At 34.3% G+C, this 24,328-nt stretch overlaps 1 protein-coding gene across 4 annotated transcripts in view; it reads right to left on the bottom strand.

The window, feature by feature from the left end:
* LOC128226929 (transient receptor potential cation channel subfamily M member 3-like) overlaps window positions 1-21,011 on the bottom strand; it is a 108,355-nt gene extending 87,344 nt beyond the window's left edge. For 2 of the 4 annotated variants that reach the window (XM_052937044.1, XM_052937046.1), the window contains exon 1: window positions 20,874-21,011. The gene's annotated coding sequence lies outside the window, so the exon portion shown is untranslated. Of the gene's footprint in view, window positions 1-2,260; window positions 2,375-20,873 lie in introns of those variants that run through there. The other 2 variants (XM_052937045.1, XM_052937047.1) reach the window with 1 other exon arrangement.
* Between the last annotated feature and the right edge of the window lie 3,317 nt (window positions 21,012-24,328).

Genomic DNA, 24,328 nt, shown 5'->3' with positions numbered 1-24,328 from the left:
ATAATCTTTTGTTACTTATTAATCATTGTGTCAGCCTATATACAGTGCCAGAACAAGCCAACAATACAGTGCAAAAGATGTGGTTACTATGTAAACAACAAGAGCTGTCATAAGACAGCGCGCTCCACTTCGCCGCTTTGACTTAGAAGTGAATACAATAACAATGTAATATTACAGTAAGTTTGGTCTGTTTATGTCAAACCTAACTAAAATTATTCAATACATAAGGTGACTTTGATGCTGCCCTCCCACCACCCGAAAAATGACGCAAGTCATTCAAATAACTTGATTTCCCATTATGAAAATGTGGTAAAGAATATACAAATATACCTTTCAAAAGAAACTAAAATAAAATTAAAAAAAAAAAAAAAAAAAAAAATTCAGGGGCCATATAGTATAGCCCTCCTTGTTTTCCCTTGGTAAAAAACAGGTTAAGATTCAAAAATGTGCCTGTCAAAAGAAATTAAAAAAAATCAAAAAAAAAATCAAGGGACATAATTTGTATTTAGGGTTAAAATGGAGTTATGTTTCTTGTTGTAAGATGGTCGTAAATAATTTTGAATTTTATTAAGTGCATTGAATGAAAGGTATAGAAGTTTTTTTATTAAAATCCCAACTTGCCCTTAACTTTTACTTGCCTAAAACTTTAACCAAGTCAATCAGGGGCCATAACTTGTATTAAGGATAATATGGAGTTATGTAACCTCATTGTGTGATGGTCCTGAACAACTGTGTGAAGTATTTAGTCAATTGAACAAAGGGTATAGAAGTTATTTATAAATATCCCAACCTGCCCTAAAACTTTAACCTAAGTTTCATAGTCAATCAGGGGCCATAATCTGTGTAAAGAATAATATGTTATCAAGTTATCTAACCTCATCATGTGATGGCCCTGAACAACTGTGTGAAGTATTAACTGAATTGAATGAAAAGTATTGGACTTATAAGTGAAAATCCCAACTTGCCCTAAAACTTTAACCGGACGCCGACCCCGACACTGGGGTGAATAGTTTAGCAGGGTTTCCGCCAGGCCTTTATGACTGGTCGAGCCAGACGTGCCTTCAGCTGGCAAGGCTAATTACCGACACGCGTTAATTATGCCGACATGCTTTAATCCGCGCAGCGACAATCCTTATCAAAACAATCATTAGTTTTGACAATACACAGTTTCGCTGCGTTTGCAACTGTTGCAACGGTTGACTGAGAGCCAGAAGGCGTGTCGGGACTGTTACGGCATTTGTATTAGCCATTCAGGATCCATGAAGGCGTGTCGGTGAGGATCGACGGTGCAATTAACCAAACTCCTCCTATTCTTTATCAAAATGAGAATATGTGAAAAACACCATTGTCATAATTGCGACCTTCATCCCTTTAATCACCTATGAATGCAAAGTAAATAATAAGTGTAAATTGATTTTGGGAACATAAATTATGTGTCGTTTAATTTTGTATTGATCCGGAGTGCGTTTGTTAATAGATTTTTGTTTACCAATTATTAAATTGTAATTGAGAACCGTGTTAAGATATCTGTGTTAACAAGGGTTATATGCTATGTCGTCGTATGTAATTGAGTCGCGTTCCCATCTTCAGTTTTGTATAAAGTTACATTTTGTGTTGCTTATTTTTAAACTTTGATTATTTTATTGTTCTTTTAATTTATTTAGAAAAAAAGATAAATAAATCTGAAAAAACTCATTACATTCCCTTTGAGTTATTATTTAGCCGACCCGGCTTGAAAATGATTAGCTGTTGCAGCTTTAAATACACCCTCGAGCAGTCGCTTTGCTCCAGGCTCTTGTGTGTTCCAGCATGCAGACAGCGATAATAAATGAAGAGTAACAATTAAACCTTTTCGCAAATATTCTTAATGTAAATCGGACTTGAGTTGGTAATTCTAAATCATAGGAACATAACTATAAACGTGTTTAAAATGCAGGAAATTGCACCATTTTGATTACGAAAATATAAAAAAATCGACGTCATAACCCTCTCATCCCAACATGCCTTATGAATTTCCTGGCGGAAACCCTGTATAGCCCACCTATTCTTCGAATAGTCGAGCTAAAAATTAACTTATTATAATAATGTCAAGAAAGTGATGACGATCCATTTAAAGGAAGAAGTTTGAAAGTAATTAAAACTCATTCTTTTGGTCATTGATTATTTCATTTGTATTTATGTCTAAAGTTTCAAAATGGTGCTAAGAAAATAATCATAAAAAAATACCCTCAGGTTACGTGCACAGACAAAAGAAACTCACCCCAAAGGATCCAATAATAAGATTTTCCACAAGATGACAATTACTCCAAGATGAACACGTGCCAAAAACAATTTAAGCTTACCCTGAAACTGTTACAATGCCCTATAAATATACCATAGCGACTTGAGTACTAACTGAAAGACTTCCTCAACAATAATATCTACACCTTATAAACACTCCTAGTCAAAACCAGTTGGTGCAAGACTGTACATGAATTTATAAACAAGTCCGTCAATATGGAATTTATAAAAAAAATAGTTTTCTTAACCTTGGCAACTGCTTTTTAGGCAGGTTTCCATTGATTTAAAGTTATGTCCTAAAAGAGCAGTGTAAAACTGTGATACCATCAACCTAATACGGTAGTTATAAGAGGAAGCACCAGAGAAGTGCAATGACTTTCAACTTCATCATAATTCAATGACATGCTCTTTACCAGCCTAAACATGTGATCAACTCACACTATCTTACCAATATAACTACAGAGCTTTCACCAGGAATACATTCAGACACCGACAATGCTAGGATAGATGCAGGAAGGGACTAGCACGCGACGACCCCTTTCTGCATTGTGGACACTTTAAGGTAAATGAAACAGTAAATGGTGTATTCTGGTCCCATCAAAACACATAAAAATGGATATTTTTTTCAAGTTTATTCTTTTTGCTTTTCAAGTTCCCTTTTTAATTCAATAATCAAATTTTCATCCACCCATGTGTCTCCAATAAATTACATCTTTGCTCCCAATTACAGTCTTTAGCACTATTGCAAGTCATGCAAGTGGCCGTAAAATATCACTATGTGTGCCTGGTTGTTTCCTACTACTCCCATTACCTATATTTGTGCGGCTATGGTCCATTACTTATTAACTATAAATGCTCTCATCACTGAAATATGTGTGGCTGTGGTCCTGTTTAATAATGAAGTCAACAGACCAGATAAGAGATCCATAGTATTTTGTTGATTTCCTCATACAAGAAGGACGACTTTATATATGGCACATGGATATTTCCATCACATAAAAGCCTTTGATCCTCATGCACCAAGTGTTTATTTCACACTGGCACAAATATTCTAAACAAAGTGTAAGACATAATAATGTTGACAATCAGCACAGATATATGCTGTGTAAAAATTCATAATATCACATGAAAACTGGTCAACCAAATTGGTTCACCTCCCTCACCCTTGGAAGAAAAAATCCTGAATTTCCAACAATCTGGCATATCCCTAAAATCTATGCTATCGGATGTCACAGCAGAAAAATTATTCACGCCTGTTTTCATCCAGTTTTATTAGTTGTTTTTTTCGTTATATTATGTAACATTTAATACAAACATTTTTTAAAGTATGAAATAATAGTTCAGTTTGCATATCTACTACTGCGTATTAGGCCATACTATACAGGCCATGAGATATATTAACCAGACATAGCCAATATTAAGCAGTGATAACAAAAATAAACAAGTTGTGTATTATCAGAAAGACCAGGTAGCAGCAGCTGCTGATCCTGAATAAAAATGATATATTTGCCACAGATTTAATTACCAATTACCATTACTGACATGACATAGACAAATATACAAGCACCCCACCCTCCCAATCCACCCATCCTAATAGTGTACACTTTTGAATTGAATTGCCAAAGTGACCCAGATTTAAAATACAACTGCCACTGTGCTCTGAGGTGCAAAATGGCGATGGGAACGCCCAAATCTATATCACAACATATACAGGAACCATTCTTCGAAGGAAAAGGCCAGCATGCAAGCTCATGGCTTTATCCTTAAAATATGTATCTTTCTGATTACATTGGCAAAAAAATTGTTGACTATTAGGAATTGTATGCAATTTGTAACAGTGCTCAAGCTAGCCCGTTTTTCAATGGCGCAGCGCCCGTGCCCCTTTTCTTACCGCCCTGCCCCTTTTTTGAGTACTGCCCTTTTCACAAATGCTCTATTAGCGCTAATTATCCGGTTAGTGCCCTTTTTACTATTGAAATCATTATTAAAGATCGGCAGCCGCCGTCATAATTGAGACAAATTACGTAATATTTATGATAATAATGTTCCCGCTAGGTGTCACCATGCTGCCCCATTGCCGACTGCTTAAAATATGCCGTACTGCCCTTTCATCTTCCCATGTGCCTTGTCCAAGTCATATGACAGCTAATTGTGTATTTGTGTAGTGAGCAGACGACATGTGTTTTCATAACCGGTCATCTTTTAATCCGATTATTAGGAAAAGCCAAATAGGGAATATCGGCAGGAGGCGGAGCTATTGAAAACCAGCCAATCAGAATATACATTGAGAACTCGTTTATTCAATGATGAAAGTTCGTAAAATGCGATAGAAAATGTGAGGGGATGGTGAAAAATGTTGTCAAGCACAATTAAATATTTTTAAATAATTGTTTATTGTATTGTACAGACGAAACTCGCCATTTTAAACAGTGTTGATTTGAAGCAGACGGTCACTGCCGATTTATAAACACAGGAAAAGTGGCGCTAACACAATCAAATACATCACTTATTCAGTAAATGTTTTGAAAGTTTATTTGTAAAATATTGATGATGAAAAAATTTTTGTAACCCACAAAAATATGTTGATGCTTTATCTAGTGTTTACCTATCATGTCCACGATCTTGTCAAAATTCGCCGAAACCGCCATTTTGTCAGACCGAATTTAGGAGTTATTTTATCAATGTTTTATGTTTTATAAGTGACTTTTTAAGAGAGAGCAGTGATTTTAATTGTCATTTTATTCTAAAACATGAGCATATTAAACATTATTTCACCAAAGACAATTAAATAACAGCCAGGCTGAATGTAACATTCGTACCCAATCCTGAACGTACCAAATTAAGATTCGTCCCTTACATATTTTTTTTTTTGTGTATTTATTTATTTGATTGCTTCAAATGTTTAACTGCCTTTGTTTTTTTCTTCATTTTACATGATTTTTAGGAGAAATATGTGACATTGCACTAAAGAAGACTCCAGTCAAGTACAATCACACTACACCACAGACAATAAGACAAATTTTAATTTTGATATTAAAACACACCCTTCTAAATTTTGAGAAAAAGCCCCATTTTGTTCAAGTCTGAAAATCATGGAAAATGATTTAAAATGAGTATGAAAACAAAACAAATTCTAGGGTGAGACACCCCCCCCCCCCCCCAGAAAAAAAACAACTTGTAACAGGGGTGGACCCCTACCACAACCACCCCCAATCACCCCTACACGACTCATGTAGCTTGCCCTTTTCAAAACTCCACCCTGCCCTTTTCAAATCCTGGCTGGAGCACTGTTGTAAGATGTCATTAAATCAAGTTTTGGACTCAAATATACTTGAACTAGTTAAAATTTGTGTTGTTGGTCCTTTTATTTTTGAATAAAATCTTCAAAGGTCTTATCTTTCATGCATGACAGTCCGAGTGGAATTTTTGTCATCATGAAAAGATATTGACCATTAATTTTAAACAGTAAATGACCCAGAAGTGGACTAACAATACAATTTTTATTGTTTCATTATTAGAAATCAGGCACAAATAGATGTACCGGTACACTTGTGCTCCTTGACTAACGGACCAGCATTGTCATCTGCAAAACTCACCTATTGTGGTGATTTATACATAGTTTAAAAGTCAAGTTTCCAAATGATATGAATTGTGCATTTTAAAATATTGTGTTTTCTATTGAGTAGAACTGCATGGCAAATACCCACATTTTTGTTACACCACTGTTATAGACGACAATATATTAGCCATTCAACCAATGAGTATGGCACCTAAAACATCCATCATTATGGAACTTAAAAGATGATTATTTTGAAAAATGCTGCCATCCCATTGGTTCAAACGGATTACAACTATTATACTTACATACTGACAGGGAAAAAGTTCATCAATAAAGACTAGCATAAACAGCTGTAAACAGGAACATCCAAACCTTTATACCATGTTTAATATGTCCACTGTATTCTACAATTTCTTCAGTATTCGCAGTCACTGGCCGGCAACAGACACAAATTACATTATTTGTATGATAGAGTTCCAAACATACAAGGTAAAACATATCCCTACCTATCATACACAAACAATTAACAACTGATCGTCTGTTGAATACCAAAGAAAAGAAAAGAATGACAACAATGTCTGAGAGTTTTCCCTTTTAAACAAAACAACCAACTCTATCCCTGACAAGCTACATGGACAAGATTTCTTATGCGATAAATTTTCATGGATTTAGCCAAAAACAATATCCACATTCCATACATTTAACACTGTCACTCCCTCTTTTTTTAGATTTAAGAAACTTGAGCAAACTATAACATGACTGTTACAAATTTGAGATATAATATTCAGGCACAGCAACATGAATTTCCTTACAGGAATCAATGCATGGGGAGTTTGAAACCCAAGGGATGTGTGGCATTTAAGCAGAGATTTCATTGATTGCTAGAGAGATTTTGTGGTATAAAGTCTGACCAATATATTATTCACACAGAAATGCTAGGTGACGCACATGCTGCTAGTTGGAAAAATAACGGAAACGGTCTTAACGAATCTACAGAGACAAACACAGAACTAGGATTGATTACGTGTCAATGAACATCCTTTATCTGAAATAACTGTCATCTATGATGAAACACCTGTCATCAGCTTCCATATCAGCTTCATCCCCACCAGTTATGCACTAGTCAATTTTTACCTTCCAGGTGGCCTCGCAGTGAAGGGTGAATGCGGTGGTTTTGAGTCGCACAAAATATAGCAGCCTTACATAGGGTCCCTGGGGTGCGGGGGCAATTGGCAGGGATTTTACCACCAGTTTGTCCCCTCAGGGCGGAGATTATACCCGGGGTTGGCTGGACCGAAAGTCAAAGTCCCCGCTATTCCCCGGACTCGGAGGGGCTGTGGTTTCAATTGACTGGTGCATCAAGATTACTAAAGGAAGTAATGCGTACAGAGTTCTTTTACAGGACTGGATACGAGATAGTTTCAAAATCAGCAATACTTTGTTTCCACAATACAAACCTGGAATTGTCAATACAAATTAGTATGAGGGCGATAATACATGATTCGATAATACATGATTTTACTTGATAAAAATAATAATTTGTTGCTATCTCAACTAAGTTTTCCCATTTAAAAATACAGCATGATGGTTTCCCAGATTATAATGTGTATATGAGAAAGTCACGTAATTAGTAAAAATACATATACTGACATTTTCAAATTACCTGGGATTTACGTGGCAGACACACCCAGTAAATTGGAAATGTTCGCAAAAGATAATTGTGTGTAAGTGATGTGTTTACATCAGTAAAAAATATTAAATGCATTGTACACAATTATATCAATTTTATGTAAGTTTTTGACAATTTTCTTTTTCTTGCAATTGTATCATTTGGTGTCTAGTCTCTTTTATATTTGTTTGTTGTTGTTTTCCAAACACAAGACAATCAATCTCTTTCACTTTTTTTGTGCTATGTATAAGTTTACAAAATAGTATTCATTAACAATCACTCAACACTTGAATATGAAAAAAAAAAACAGAAATAGTTTGAGCTAACATTTTTCCTAACAATTTCTAATTTCTACAATCATGATAGAGTTAAATCGTGAGTAAGAACTTCCGGACATTGTTACATTGTCAATTCTGTAACATGAACAAGGCTTACCTTAACTCTAAACAAGCATTTTCAGTGAAAAGATATCCCCCGCCAACAATGGCTTGTTTGTGCTTGATGGCTTGTTTGTGCTTGAAGGTTAAAAAAAATCTCAGAAAGAATAAGATAAGCACATTGGTTTATCCCTTTCCGAGCCAAATTATAAAATATCGACCGGGACTACTTTATGATAAAAATTTTTAACGAAATAAATCAGAGGGATGATTAAATAAAACTGTCTTTTCCGAAACTGCATACTCGGAAACATCAATCATTGCAAAATAGTACTCAATAGTTGAGATAAAATTGTAGCCGTAGAAATTCACCGAAGAAGTTCATTGCAGGATGTTGGTTCATATAACATTCAAGTTTCATTAAATTCTAGCAGGTAGTTACTGAGAAACGGCTGCAAACAATGATTTTTTAATAAATCAAGGGCAATAACTCTAAGGAATATTGACCAATCCAAAAGAAAAATAGACAGGCATCATCACAGTATGTTGGTTCTTATTTATTCCAAGTGTCATGAAATTCTACCAGCTAGTTGCATAGAAAAGGCTGCAAACATGGATATTTTAATAAATCAAGGGCAAATAACTCATATAGAAATTACACAATCCAAAATATAAATAAACAGGCATCATCGCAGTATGTTGGTTCATATTTATTTCAAGTTTCAAGAATTTCTACCAACTAGTTACTGAGAAATGGCTGTAAATGAGAGTTTTCAAAAAATCAAGGGCAATAACTCCAAGTACAATTGACCAATCCAAAAATAAATGAACAGGCATCATCCCAGTATAGTAATTCATACTTATTTTAAGTTTCATGAAATTCTGCCAGCTAGTGACTGAGAAGTGGCTGTGAATGTGCATTTTTCAAAAAATCAAGAGCAACAACTCCAAGGACAATTGACCAATCAATTTTTTTTTTGGACGGGCATCATTCCAGTATAGTGGTTCATATTTATTTTAAGTTTCATGAAATTCTACCGGCTAGTTACTGAGAAAACGCAGGTGACGGACGGACGGAAGGAAGGACGGACGGAAGGAAAGACAGACGGACGGAAGGACGGACGGACAACGCCATTTCAATATCCCCCTCCCTATTTCATAGGCGGGGGATAAAAAAAGTAATTTGTTCCAATGATAAGCATCCCGGAAGGTGCCAATATAGAGCACCTGCTCAGGCTGAATTGATGCAATGAATATTATACAGTAAACCCATAAAAGATAAAAGTCACATGATAATCAATACCGTATTATATTATGCATAGGACGCACTTTTTTACCCAAGATTATCATCTAAAAAATTGCCTGTGTCCTTTCTATCCTATTCGGATTTTATCTGTTTTTCACAAGTCTATTTCAGGCCGAAAATGTTGCACTGGAGACGAACGCGGTAATGGAAAGTACCGATACTCAGTGTCCACCGAAGAGTGCAACTGGCGTAGGTAAAATCACGCAAGTTAACACACACAGAAATATATTGAATGTTTACTTTAAAATGATTTATTAAGAAATAAATTGAAAACAAACGTGAGTGTTTACTTTTTTACAAAAGGGACGCAACTCACAAAAACTCGATGCGAGTCAGCGCTTTTACTGGATTGAGTTATAACGGCAACGGGAAATCAGGATATGAGGTAAATATCCATTAAACGTTGTTCACGATTTAAACGTTTCAATATTTTACAAAACATTTTGTTGTATGTTACTGTTTTAAAATAATAATAAAGGAATGTGCATACCGCAAAGTAGCATTATTGTCACTATCAAATCTTTTCAAATGTGCGAAGGTCTGAAAAACACTCGCTGTCTGTCATTAGAAAAACACCAATGGAACAAACTATTGCGATGGTAATACCGTATGGTTGTTTGTTCGCACTTAACCACATGTTTTAATACTTATCTGAGGGTGTTGACATTTTGAGAACATTCACGCATACTATAAGACTTATATCATTGTTCTTTACGATACACCGTCAGAAGACGACGAAGGCGAATTGAAGAAAAGCGTCTTCAGGGTGACGGAATAAAACCATAACCATATTATTACCTGTGCTACTGTTACTTTTCTTGCGTATCTAATGTATAAATTTAACAACAAAGTACATATCAGTTTGCTATAATATTTAATATAGCATGGTTTATAATGACCTTTGCCATTTTCACGATCCCAAAAAATAAATCATCAAAACAAATATGGCGGATATTGGGCTTACCGAACTAAGCTAAATTACCGTTATACGACGATTACTATTGAAATACACAAGACAGTTATCGAAATATGCCTTATATTCATTTTTTTTATTGTTTTTACCTTTATATATGTAATTAATACTCTACCAACCTAAATTTTTTGGCTCCGAATTTGACATTTTTCCGCTGCATACTATCTTATATATTAAGGGTTTTTACTCTGTTTTTTTCACCAATTTTTTTGCCTGCATCTTATCTATGCTAGCGTCCTATACATACAGTGCTCCAGCTAGCCCGTTTTTCAATGGCGCAGCGCCCGTGCCCCTTTTCTTACCACCCTGCCCCTTTTTTGAGTAGTGCCCTTTTCACAAATGCTCTATTAGCGCCAAATATCCCGTTAGTGCCTTTTTTACTATTTAAATCATTATTAAAGATCGGCAGCCGGTGTCATAATTGAGACAAATTACGTTATATGTCACCATGCTGCCCCATTGCCGACTGCTTAAAATATGCCGTACTGCCCTTTCATCTTCCCATGTGCCTTGACCGAGTCATATGACAGCTAATTGTGTATTGTGTAGTTAGCAGACGACCTGTGTTTTCATAACCGGTCATCTTTTAATCCGATAATTAGGAAAAGCCAAATAGGGAACATCGGCAGGAGGCAGAGCTATTGAATACCAGCCAATCAGAATATACATTGAGAACTCGTTTATTCAATGCTGAAAGTTCGTAAAATGCTATAGAAAATGTGAGGGGATGGTGAAAAATGTTGTCAAGCACAATTAAATATTTTAAAATAACTGTTTATTGTGTTGTACAGACGAGACTCGCCATTTTAAACAGTGTTGATTTGAAGCAGACGGTCACTGCCGATTTATAAACACAGGAAAAGTGGCGCTAACACAATCAAATACATCACTTATTCAGTAAATGTTTTGAAAGTTTATTTCTAAAATATTGATGATGAAAATTTCTTAGTAACCCACAAAAATATGTTGATGCTTTATATAGTGTTTACCTATCATGTCCACGATCTTGTCAAAATTCGCCGAAACCGCCATTTTGTCAGACCGAATTTCGGAGTTATTTTATCAATGTTCTATGTTTTATAAGTGACTTTTTAAGCAAGGGCAGTGATTTTTATTGTCATTTTATTCTAAAACATCAGCATATTAAACATTATTTTACTAAAGACAATTAAATAACAGCCAGGCTGAATGTAACATTCGTACCCAATCCTGAACGTACCAAATTAATATTCGTCCCTTGCATATTTGTTTTTTGTGTATTTATTTATTTGATTGCTTCAAATGTTTAACTGTCTTTGTGTTTTTCTTCATTTTACATGATTTTTAGGAGAAATATGTCACATTGCACTAGAGATGACTCCAGTCAAGTACAATTACACTATACCACAGACAATAAGACAAATTTTAATTTTGATATTAAAAGTTAAAACACACCCTTCTAAATTTTGAGAAAAAGACCCACTTTGTTCAAGTCTGAAAATCATGGAAAATGATTTAAATTGAGTATGAAAACAAAACAAATTCTAGGGTGAGACCCCCCCCCCCCAAAAAAAAAAACAACAACAGAAAACCTTGTGACAGGGGTGGACAACTCCCACAACCACCCCCAATCGCCCCTACACGACTCATGTAGCTTGCCCTTTTCAAAACTCCACCCTGCCCTTTTCAAATCCTGGCACTGACATAGTATAATACAGTAGGTCATGTGACGCATTCTTAGGCAAAAAGGGCATCAACTACTAGTATTCAAAGTTGTACTGGTTTTATGTGCCATCAATCTAAGAAAATAAGGAAATTTTTTGAGTCTGTATTGCATCTAAAAGAAATTTAATGTTCAAACTCACCTGTTTTGGACCAGTTTCTTAGTGATTATTAATAAAATTTATGCTTTTTGTCTCGAGATTTGCAACAATTTCTACCCATTAGGTGGTCAAAATTAACACAAGCCCGCAAGCCCTGCACTTGTAAAATGTCTTTAAGACTTGCTCAAATTCTGATATAAAAATTTTATATAGCAGGGCTTGTTAAAAAATTGATGCCAAGCACTAGTATAAAAATTCAGGCATGTTAATCCTAAAGTCTAATTTCGATGACTGGTTCAAAGAAACAAACATTCCTCATTTTTGCCACAGGTTATGTAATGTTTACACACCAGGGGTGTTCATGGCTATGATGATTGGTCATTTGCAGGCTTTTGACTTTGCCTTCTGTCTAGGTAATGGGTAAGTGTTTCAAGTGCAGTCGATATTTCATAGGTTTTACTATATATACAGGACTAACATTCAAATTAAGAAGATTTTAAAAAGGTGATGAAAAGGGAAAACAGGCCTTATTTAGCACGCAGGGTACTTAAAAAGACACACTCCCAGGTCCTTTAATTGGTGATTTACGGTAACTGTTCATAATCATATTGGATTTTCCTGATAAAAACATTTTCATTTAAAATTCATTACCGTTGTTACTTATATCCTGCGGGCACCTTGTGAAAACAAAGACATTTAGGTAATTGAAATTATACGTAAGTTTACAAGGGCAATTTAAGAGCAAGTTATGTATTATCTGTATAATATTCATCACAAGTCAAGTCAAGTCAAGTCAATATTTATTTATTGTCGGGTACTATCATCAACAGTTTAACATAAGCTATGAATAGCTTTTGACCGACAAGAATGTGGAGGCAGGTTCGATTTAGCGTTTTGTATTATACTGTCAATCAAAGCTTAAACTTTGATGCTCTGTATAACAGTTCCCTGGTCGTTTCAAAGAAATGATAAGCGATAGCTCTAGAAATAACTAGAGCTGTCACTGAAGGTGATTAATACCCCCGAACGCTGCCTCTCATTATGATTTATCATTGTATGAAGTTTTATGCTATTCCATCTAGTAGTTTTCAAGTTACTGTCCGGACAAAACTTTGACTCTGTAATTTGCTAAAAAAGTGTAGTGATTCATGTACACTGAACTCCTTCTCATTGTGCTGTACCATTGTATAAAGTTTTATTACATTCCATCCAGTAGTTTTCAAGTCATGCTCCGGACAAAAAAAAAAGTAACAAAGGGCAATAACTCTGTAATTGGCTGAAATAGAATTGCGGTTCCTGAACACTACACTTCCTCTCATTATGATACAGTGCTAGATCATACTGAGAGGGAGTGCAGTGTACAGGAACTGCAATTCTATTTCAGCTAATTACAGAGTTACTTGCATTTGTTACTTTTTTCTTGTCCGCAGCATAACTTGAAAACTATTGGATGGAATTAAATAAAATCACTGTATGAAGATTTATTAAATTCCATCCAATAGTTTTCAAGTTATGCTCCGGACAAGAAAAAAGTAACAAATGCAAGTAACTCTGTAATTAGCTGAAATAGAATTGCAGTTCATGTACACTGCACTCCCTCTCAGTATGATCTAGCACTGTATGAAGTTTTATTAAATTCCATCCAATAGTTTTCAAGTTATGCTCCGGACAAGAAAAAGTAACAAAGGGCACTAACTCTGTAATCGGCTGAAATTTAATTGTGGTTCATGTACACTGCACTCCCTCTCAGTATGATCTAGCACTGTATGAAGTTTTATTAAATTCCATCCAATAGTTTTCAAGTTATGCTCCGGACAAGAAAAAGTAACAAAGGGCACTAACTCTGTAATCGGCTGAAATTTAATTGTGGTTCCTGTACACTGCACTCCCTCTCATTATGATCTATCACTGTATGAAGTTTTATTAAATTCCATCCAATAGTTTTCAAGTTATGCTCAGGATGAGAAAAAAGAAACAAAGAGCAGTAACTCTGTAATAAGCTGAAATAGAGTTATGGTTCTTGTGCACTGCACTTCCTCTCATTGTGCTTTACCATTGTATGAAGTTTTAATAAATTCCATCTAATAGTTTGCAAGTTAATGTCTGGGAAAAAAATTGACAGCAATAGAAACAAATAAAGGGCAATAACTCAGTAATAAGCTGAAGTAGAGTTATGGTTCTTGAACACTGCCCTTCCTTTCATTGTGCTTTACTATCAGGGCTTTTTCTGCCCATTTTGGGAAAAAGACCCTAGACATTTTGGGAAATTTTGCGTCGTGAAAATGCGGAAATTGGGAAATTTTACAGTGAAAAGAAAAAGCTGTCTAGTCTCCTGTGAATTAGGAAATGATTTAATATTAGTTTATTTTCTCTTTAAAAGACCCACAATGGCTGAAATATCAATCCTTGGGGTGTAAATATCTATTTCAATAAATCATGACAGATATTTCATATCTCTGAATGTGATGAAAATCAATGATTTCTGAGTTCAAGTACCAAAAAAACTTCACATCACGTAATTTATTAGAATGTTGAAAATGAACCAGTACAGGTATAAAGAATTTCTAAAAAAAAAAAAAAAATTTTTTTTTTTTTGGGATTGGGATTTTTTTCTGAAGATTGGGAAAAATATCTTATATTTTGCTTTGGGAATGGGTCCGATAGTCGGACCCGTGGGTACTATAGAAAAAGCCCTGACTATTGTATGAAGTTTCAATGAATTCCATCCAGTACTTTTCAAGTTATACTCCGGACAAAAAAAGTAACAAAGAGCAATTACTCAGTAATAAGCAAGAATAGAGTTATGGTTATTGTACACTACACTTCCTCTCATTATGCTCTATCATTGTATGAAGTTCAATCCACTTCGATCCAGTAGTTTTTAAGTTATGCTCCGGACAAGGAAATTGCAACGGACCGACCTACAAACCGACGGACGTACGGACCGACCTACCGAGCACAGGGTGACTCCAATATACCCCCTTCAAACTTCGTCTGTCGGGGGTATAATGAACCAATCAGGCTTTCTAATATGTCATTGCCAGTTCAACCAGCTTGTTGTTTTTTAGACCACATAATTGAAACTTTTAAGTGATAAACATTTATATTGCTATTAAACTTCTGAAGTGGAAACTAATCAATTAACATAATTGACTTTCAAGTATAGAATAAACAATTGATTTCAATTAGGATTTGTTTATTGTTTTGTTACTGTTAATATAACTTTATAAAAAGGTGATTGGTCTACAAAATTTTAATGAATCTGTTATAAAAATTCATGTTTTTGTTAAGATTCCGTGCAATAATTAGCTTGCAGATAAAATACAACAATTTTAAAATATACCACATGCTACTTAATGAATGGTAACCTTGAATGTTAACAGGCTAGACACCAGATGGTCCCAAATTTGGCTTACAGTTACACATTGATTCCACAAAACAAGACTATAATTTTCAATACAAGCTAGCATGAGGCCACCATGGCTGCCATTGCATGAAAGGCAACCCCTTTGAAAATGTTCTCTAAAACAAGAGCTGTCACAGTATGTGACGAATGCCCCCGAATGTAACATTGACCTATGAACAAGGTCAGTACATGAAAAGTTAAAGATCAAACAAATACATATGGCAAGTTATTTTAAATATATTAAAAAAATACCACCCATACTTGACAACCTACATTCTTAAGTCCTTATATTCAGCATTCCATTGTGAATAAACACAAAGTGTATCTTTCACCTTAGAGGTAGGGACATGGGTCATGCACATGACACGTCGTCTTGGTATGTCGAACACATGTGGCAAGTAATTTTAAAATCTGTCCATACAAGAAAAAGTTGCAGCCCGGACATAACAACCAATACTCTGTTTCCTTATATGCAGCATTCCATTGTGAATAAACACTTAAGTGTGACCTTGACCTTAGAGGTAGGGACACGGTTCTTGCACGCGACACGTCGTCTTGGTATGCCGAACACATGTGGCAAGTTATTTAAAAACCTGTCCATACAAGGGAAAGTTACAGCCCGGACACAACAACCTATACTTTATGTCCTTATATGCAGCATTCCATTGGGAATAAACACCTAAGTGTGACCTTGACCTTAGAAGTAGGGACACGGATCTGGCACATGACATGTCGTCTTGGTATGCCGAACACATGTGCCAAGTTATTTTATAATCTGTCCATAATATTCGGAGTTATTGAGTCGGACGGACGGACGGACGGTGCGATTTTAATATGCCCACCTTCGGGGGCATAAAAAGTGAATTTTAATCAAAAACTTTTTTCAATGATTACTTATTTCAGAAAGTATCACTGAAAATTATCTCTGACAAAACACAAACACACGAAAAACTTTTCAATATATTTATATACCATCAGTATCAGAATAATACCATCATATTGATAATCAAAAAAGAAAACAATGTCAAGAACTAGACATGTTGAAAAGTCAAAACATACTCGGTACTTACATGTTAGGATATTGCTTTACTTCGGTTTCTTATGCATACATTGTTTAGCGGTATAGGACAGACATGTTTGTTTGAAAGTGGTGTGCCTGGTCAGTAAACAAAAATGATCTCAACCAGAATATACATCATACGCTTGGATCAGTTTGTTTTAAGTGAACAACAACCTACATTTGTTTTCTACATGTACACATAATGAAAACTGAATGCAAATCTATTTGATACCACCCTGTTTCAAATGTGTTTTAAGTAATGAGATGTTTAGAGATGTGATGAGATCTGAGATCAGTCCTCTGCATAACATGTACCCTCTGACAACTCCAAATACCAAACAATGTTGCCAGGCAATATATTGGTACATATCAATTTAATACTGTAAATATCCTATCAAACACACAATGCACATAATTTGCAACATAAACCATTTGCTACCATTCAGCAAATTTCTTTAAATCTGCTATCATGTATAGATTCATGAAAAGGAGGGATGCAAACGAATATTTGACCGAACATTTGGTATTCAAATGTCAAAATCGACACTCGAATATTCAGTGTTTTTTGTTGAATCAATGAAAAAATAAACCTTTTGCCTGCAACTGAGATGTTATGTACATGTATAAAGTTTGTTTGCCCTGATAACACTACACTATACTGTACTGTATGTCAATTAGGGTCTCATAACAGAGTTTATAATAACAAGCTATAAGACTAATGACATTAAAATCAAATATCTTATTAATTATATTAATATTTTTGGTATATTTAAATGACCATGCCAGTAAAGGGTCTAAGAAAACGGGCACACCAATTTTGTTGTCTTGGCTGCCAATTAAGCTCTGCAATATTGCTCAATTCGCCGTTAACATATGAATGACATGTACTACCCCGGTTTTTGATTTAACGTTTGTGCATTTAAATGAAACCATGCAATATAGCATTTTAGGACATACTTTCTGTATTGTTGTACAATAGAAGAGTCCGAATCCATGTTTGTTTTCATTTTATTATTTTACTATATAAATCCCTAGTTGTTGTTTTTTTCCATAGTTATTTTTGGTTAAGGTAAATCCCAGAAAGAGGCTACAAGTCCTACGATACGATCCTCCGTTGGTGCATAACATCATTCAACCGTGTCATACGATCTTTGCAGATCAAATTTCGTATTGTTTACAAAATATTATATGAACACAGTTGAATTGAATTAATTTGATTTTGTTGGGATTCGTTTTCAGAACATGGGGAAATTTAGACGCTAATTTGGAGAAAATCAGGGTCCGTGGCGAGTACGGGCTGAGAAAAAGAAGGGTTAAAAGGCCCCAGCTATTGCTATAGTGAATAATACTAGTTTACTACAAGTTTAAAAAGAATCTTTTTGGTAATCAACTATTTGATCAAAAGAATTACCAACAATTTGAATATCAATTTTGACCTATCAACAGAGGTGTTCACCCCCTTTTATATAAATAAATAAAATGATCCACCGAACACTTGGATATTGATTTTTTTTCAAAGCTAAAAGTATTGGTCAAGTCTCAGAATCAGCTAATAGACTCCAGAAAAGACCCCCTGTGCATCTACTAGGGCATGTGCGTCTGACAGGACATGTCAGGATACTGGATCAGATTACAGCTGAAATGACAATGAAATGCTAATACCATCCTACACAGCAACAGATGTCTCCTCAAATCAATCCTTACAAACATGCTTCTCACTTTCTAATAAAACCAACACTTCGCTTAGAGGTTACATTATACAATAGCTTTTACTTGTACATGTATTTCAGAGCTGATATACTTAACAAGTCTAAAGTGCCATTGTTTTAAACATGTTAAACTGTTTGATCTTATTGCTCTTTTGACAATTTTATTTCATCAAAACCTTAACTTTTATATATGTTATTATCATTTTTTTCATTGTAAACTTGCTATATATTTCACTTAGTGAGCACCTTAAGCTTAATATGTCACAAGTAGCATAGCCACATGTTAATTATTTACTTTTGATGTTCCTGATGTGAAATTTATCGCCATTTTACACTGAAACAAACTTCTTTTCTTTTATTTTAATTTTTAAATATGCTGATAAATAGTGTTGGGAATCAGTTCTAGTTTGACTCTCGATAATCAGTTCAGTAAATGTAGTTTTATTCTTGTACTCGTATTTCTTGATTATGTTTATGTCATGTGTATGTTTGAAGTAATTTAGAGTTTTTTGTTGATTCTTTTGGCCATATTGTTTACGATAACAACTGAACAAATCCGAATGCATAAATGAACTCAAAGGAGAAAACTGCTATTCTATATCTCTATAAACCACTGGAATGAATACAATAAAAAATATAATTGATTTCATGTTTTTAACACTTTTTTTCAAAATAAAAATTTGAATTAAGAATGTCAAAAATATTTAGTATCTAAATCTAAGTTCATTTAAGTTGCCAGTTCATTTGATACTTTTAAATGTTCATGTGATAATTACATGTTGTTGATTTTTTAAGGTTTATTGGAAAACCCGCGATATATAGGTATAAGAAGTGACAATACACATATATGGTATAAATATCTGTCATTCGAAATTAATCCTACATAAATTTAAAAATTATCTGATTAATTTAGATCCAGGGAAAACTGAATGTTTGTTACACGTATTTTCAAATGTACATTTCCATTTAATAAGTAGCCAGATTTAATTGGACTGGTGTATTGGAATGCGCGATATTGGTTTTTGGCCCCTTCATAATTATGTGTCATCTCTGCCGGGGGGGGGGGGGGGGAATTATGTAATATTGGTCCATTGTTTATGACACGCGAGAGGACATTGAGAGGAATCTATTTATAATTACCACATTTATTGTTTTGATAAATTTGAGGGATTTTCATTAGAAAATATTTTTGATATGATTTAATTTCGCGAATATTCCGTAATAACTGCTTCATATCAAATATGTATTTAAAGAAATGGAACTTGATTGGATGTTTTAAATATCAAAATATCTATTTCATTATCCTACGAAAGTGTGAACAATTAATTGTGTCAATGCCAATATACTACCCTCCACCCTTGAAGAACACTCGCACTATTTTGTCCCCCACCTCCCTCACTATAGTTCCATTAAAAATGAAATCATATTGACCTTAAAACTTAGTACTTGTGTTATAAAACATACAATATTGTGAAATATGTGCACCTTATATTGATTGTTTAAGAATAATATTATGTTTCGCAGCTTTATAAAATAATTGATTTACTTTTTTGCATTAAACTAATACTTCATTAATATATCTGTCCATTTATGATTATGAAATTAAGTAACTGAATGCCTTGTGTTTTAAATGCAGGGATGTGATTGACCTGGCAGCTGGAGGGCTGAAACCATTTTTTAGAAGCTCTTCTGAGGGTTCTTCTGACTTTAAATTTGAAGCAAACTTGGATATCAACTCTAACAACCAAAAGCACACTAGTATCTTTTTTAATCAGCTAAAAAAAAAGTTGTTTTTTTTTGGGGGGGGGGGGGGTCCCTGGAGCCATTAGATCCGCGGAATTCCGCGAACCCGCGGACAAATCACATCCCTGAAATGTAAATTGCTGGAAAAAGATTTTTGCTAAAAAACTCATAGTCGTATCAAAACAGAGTACTAAATTAACTTTACAAAATTAATGAAAAATCAATTAACGGCAAAACAGCGTATCGATGGTCAGTGATCAATAGTAAAGTATGCTTAGCATTTTGACTGGTCGGCGATGATTTCAGGAAAATGACCTAGTAATGGTTTGGCACTCCATTTTGAAGCGATTGAAGGTTAGATTTACCATTATGAAACATCTGATGAATGAGAATGCTAAGTTTAAGATTATTAAATCATAATTTCAAGTACATGTATTTTAATGTTGACTTTTGGCAGTTTATTACCAATCAAGTTTTTGATTTTTTTTTGTTTTCAATTTGATGTCAATTCAGTTCAAATTTAAACAACTCATGTGTTTCAACATAATTTTGTCAAATGTAAGCAAAGCTTTATAAGTGATCGGTATTTGTCGATGAAATAAGGAAGATTAACTGTCAATAAAATAAATGACAAATTTGCAACATAAACTTAATAAGATTGTAAAACTTAGTTTTGACAGATGTTTAAACATAAACCAAAGATGTTATATACAAAACTACAATAAATCTCGCCAAGATGATTGATAAAAACCACCTAAAGTATTCAGATTTGTGACCGTAGTCATTAATATTTTTCAAATATTTTTTAAGGTTTTCGCTAAATTAAGATGCAAATACTATTTCCCAAAATTGCTATAAAAAGCCTGCAATCTTTTCCAACAAAAAACACTCTAAAACGACAGTTCAGTATCAGTATCTGATTTTATCATTATCATAAGATAACCTAACTTTTACGATCGGGATAATGGATGACACATTAGTTAACTTACGATTTCCAGTTTTAAGTGCACAAACACGACAGACTTCTGCCAGTTTAAAATAGGGGCATGTACTCTCCATCGGCGTAAAATATCAACCAATTCCTGATTTTGTTCTTTTATGAAGTGTGATGATTGTTTTGTAGAAACCTCTGCCACACTTTCTCCAGCTAATTGTCACATCGTATAATTTGCAAACGGTCAAAGCTCTTACTAAACTCCACGTAGCGTTACTGCCCATATCTTCTCCGAGAAAGGGAATATTGCTAAGACTAAACTCGTTGTGTTAAATTATGCATAATCTCATTTGAATTAGTTCTTACTGTGGTGAACGGTGAATTGGGTAGGTACCCGTTACATATAAAGAGATACGTAAGCATCTTAAAATACTGTATTAAAGGGACTATACACCAGATGATACATTTGCAAGAAAAAATAAAACTTTCAAAAACTTACATAAAATTGACATCGCTGTGTACAACGCAATGAATCTTACTGGCGTATCACATCGCTTTCGATGCGCATTTTTCCCAATGAAAAATTTACTAGGGTTGTCTACAGTACCACGTTAATCCCAGTAAGTTTAAAAATAGCGTCGGTATATCCATCTGTTCTCATAAACACATTTGATTTAAATGGGAAAACATTATGCTTTATTTTTAAACAGAGAAACTCAGATGAGACTTGTTTTAAGGAACTATATTTCCCGATTTTTGGAACAAACTATAGTTATTCAATCAGTCTTATAGATATTGATAATATTAAATCAAACTGGTTTAGTAATATTAAGAAACTTTTCACACGATATATTTTATAAAATATATGGTTTTATGATTCATGTTATTTGTATTTGTAAACAACGCCATACAGGCAAAAAAATTACAACAATGGCAAAGAAATGTCAACAAAAATTGTATTTTAACTTCGTATAGAGAACTTAAAACCTCATTTGAATTTGAATCTTATTTAGATAATATCAAGTCAATAAATCTTGGAATTGCTATTACAAAATAGCGTATTTTTTCTCAAAATTAAAAATACATACTGGTAGATCGTAATTTAAGAATACAATCATACCGGCAGATATTACTAGACTAGAAAGAAACTTGCGTCATTGTCAAATATGTCATTAAATTTAATTAGAGGATGAGTTTCACTTTATGTTTAAATATTTACACCTCAACTTCCATTCCTTAAATGAACTGCCTTTCGGCAATTGCGTTCATCAATCGATGATAGACTGGTACCCTTTTTCTCTTTTCTACAAAAAGAGACGTCATTTGAAAAAAAATGTTTCCGGTTATAGTCGGGTCGTTCTCTTTACAGAATGGGTAAGAACGGATTACTGAAAGGTTTTCTTAAATGAAATGAAGATTTTTTTTAACAATTCTTGAATGAAATAATGAACTATTGGTGTAAATATAAGGAATGAATTGCGGGGTTGATGTCCTTCGGACTCCACACACATTGACCAACCCAATTGTGTTCATACCCCGATAATGACATCAACCCCGCAACTCATTCCTTAAATGAATTTTACAATTTATGATCAGCATCTTAAAAGGATATTGCTCAAATTAGATTAACAAAACAACGCATGAAAAGTAAATTCACTTATTTTAGCAGACTTCTCTGGAAACATTTACCTGAAGACAAGAACTCTGGTTTGACGGTACAATTTTTCAAATCAAAAAGCAATACATAATTATAAAACATGATACAGTCTATTTCATTGAAAGAGATCAAACAATAGTCTTAGTTACCAGAATAACGTAATTCTTAAATTGAAATAGATCATGATGGTGCTTTATTAAAACACACACACTAAACAACACCAACTTTAAACTAAATTAATCAACAGTTATTATGTACATGTGATTCCACGTATATATGAATATGTGACTGATTATTGTCTTAGTGATTGATTATTTATGTTGTTTGTTACATATAGACGGCCACAATGTAGATAAGATGTGTTTTGTATTAAGACGCCTTAAGATGTATTTTTATCATCATCTAAAGTATATAAAAATGTTATTATTAAACACTATTTTCACAAATATGGGGTGGGGTGGGGGTTATACAGTTCACCTTAACGTTCATTAAAGAAACTATATCAAAATAACACACACAATACATGTGAATTAAGGAATCCGTTCTATGAATAAGCTTGTCGTCATTTTTATTTCTGCCATTGGCGATAATGTTAAATGAACGATATTGATCAGAAAGGGATGTTTCTATTAAAGGACAATTTACAAGCAAATAGAAATAAAGGGGATGGTAGGGTGTGTTATTGTTACTTTTCCCTATGGCATAGGCCCAAATACGTACTTTTTGCATGGCTATATAATACTAGTACTTAAAAGTAAAATGCGTCAGTGCCTTAAACTGATGTATCGAGGGCAGACTATCTCTGACTGCTAAAGACAATAACTAGAATGTTAACAGAAATGCGAGTGTGTGTTTATATTGTATTTTGCGTGGTTTTTAATAGCGGATTGCACAATTTTTGCAGTTCTCACAGTTATTCAGTTATCATAACATATATTATGACATGGCTGAAATTGGCAAAACACATACAATTATATTAATAACAATGGCAGAATCACACAAACTCTATAAACGCAAACCAGAAAACGATTCATTGACCGCAAGTTTTAGCTAAATATAAACAACAACAACAATAACAACAACAATAAAACAAGCAACATAAAGCAACAGCATCTGAATCATGCAAGAATACGTAACTAGTGAATAGCAACTACACACAAGAGGGCGGTACACAATGATCACTGGCTCTACAAGAACAACATAATAATGAAACATAGACACAAACAGAAGTACAATTAACACATAGACTAAGGGCAAGCATACATGTATACTCCAGAGGTGCTGTGTGGACCAAACTAACCATGCTAACAAGCAATGTCGAACTTGCATCCCCCTTCCAATTTGAGATGAGGATTCCGTAAATTGGTTGGAGCTAGAGCTGGTCAGGCAGTGATGTCATCGGTGCAGCAGACTTGAACATTTTTTACCGAAAGCAGTTGTTCGTACATCTAATCCGTTATATATTAAACTATCTAAAGTTAATACGTGTTTATTGTTTGACCGTTAGGTCAGATTCGGAAAACCAGTGAAGCAATACTAGTTGTTCTAACGTGCGACGTTAAACAAACACCGACAGATCCCTTCGGAGAAAAGCATGCTCGACCCTGAAGGGGTCCGCTGGTCTTTATATACAGTAACTTTTCAAGTAATCATAAGTACTATGAACGTACTTCCGTCTATAACGGAATGTTATACTATGAACGCACATCCGCCACCTACAGCGGACCGTGACATTGTTTACAATTATGAACGTTTCTAGAGCCATAGTCTGACAGTTCGTCAGCGCGATGATTATTTTTATGCAAGGTGGAGTTCACTGCGTAGTGTATTGAAGATGACTGTGGAATTTTGAT

The sequence above is a fragment of the Mya arenaria genome, chromosome 3, assembly GCF_026914265.1.
Source record: "Mya arenaria isolate MELC-2E11 chromosome 3, ASM2691426v1".
Lineage (NCBI taxonomy): Eukaryota > Metazoa > Mollusca > Bivalvia > Myida > Myidae > Mya > Mya arenaria.
The sequence above is the reverse complement of the archived record's forward strand: the minus strand, read 5'-3'. Positions and strand labels throughout refer to the sequence as shown.